Source organism: Schistocerca cancellata, chromosome 1, assembly GCF_023864275.1.
Source record: "Schistocerca cancellata isolate TAMUIC-IGC-003103 chromosome 1, iqSchCanc2.1, whole genome shotgun sequence".
Taxonomy (NCBI): domain Eukaryota; kingdom Metazoa; phylum Arthropoda; class Insecta; order Orthoptera; family Acrididae; genus Schistocerca; species Schistocerca cancellata.
The window spans coordinates 1,040,577,081-1,040,577,765 of NC_064626.1; positions in this window are offsets into that span (position 1 = coordinate 1,040,577,081).

The following is a 685-nucleotide window of genomic DNA, read 5'->3' on the forward strand; positions in this document are numbered from 1 at the left end:
GTAATTATAGAGAGAACTTCCTTGGTAGTTGTGGTTTTTCATTGTTGCACAGTAAAACAGCTGTGGCATGCATGTAGATTTGCACCAAGTATTTCGCAGCTGCAATTAACTAGATATTATTTTCAGTGCTATGTTAATGTGTTCTCTTATTTTTGCTCTTCAAATTGTGTTTTTCTGTGTTATCGTGTGAAATATTGTCACAATAATGGCGTGTGAAAAACGTAACACTAGACTCCAAAGTAAACTGAGAAATAATAGTGACGACGAGCGTAGCTTATCAGCACCACTGTGTAGTGAATTAACAGACATTCCAAGTAGTAATTTGGTAATTGTGCATAAGGAAATGGAGCGGGCGGCAAATAATGGTGTAGACAGTGAAACAGGTTGTGAACAGGGAAGCATTATCGATCGATCGGTCGGCAACAGCTCGCCTCAGGAATCCGAAATGACAGGACACAATTTTACAAATACTGTAGATTCAGGTTTTGCGTCCTCACCGTTTTCTCAAATGAGCCAAGACACATTTTCAGCTTGTCAAAATGTGAATGTTGCCGGTGCAAATGCACTGCCGAAAAGCGTAGAGGAACAGATTCCAGACACTATTGCATTGTTATTACAACTACTGCAACAAATGGAACAAAATCAGAGACAAACACAGCCAAAGCTTCAAAAGTTAGACACAATG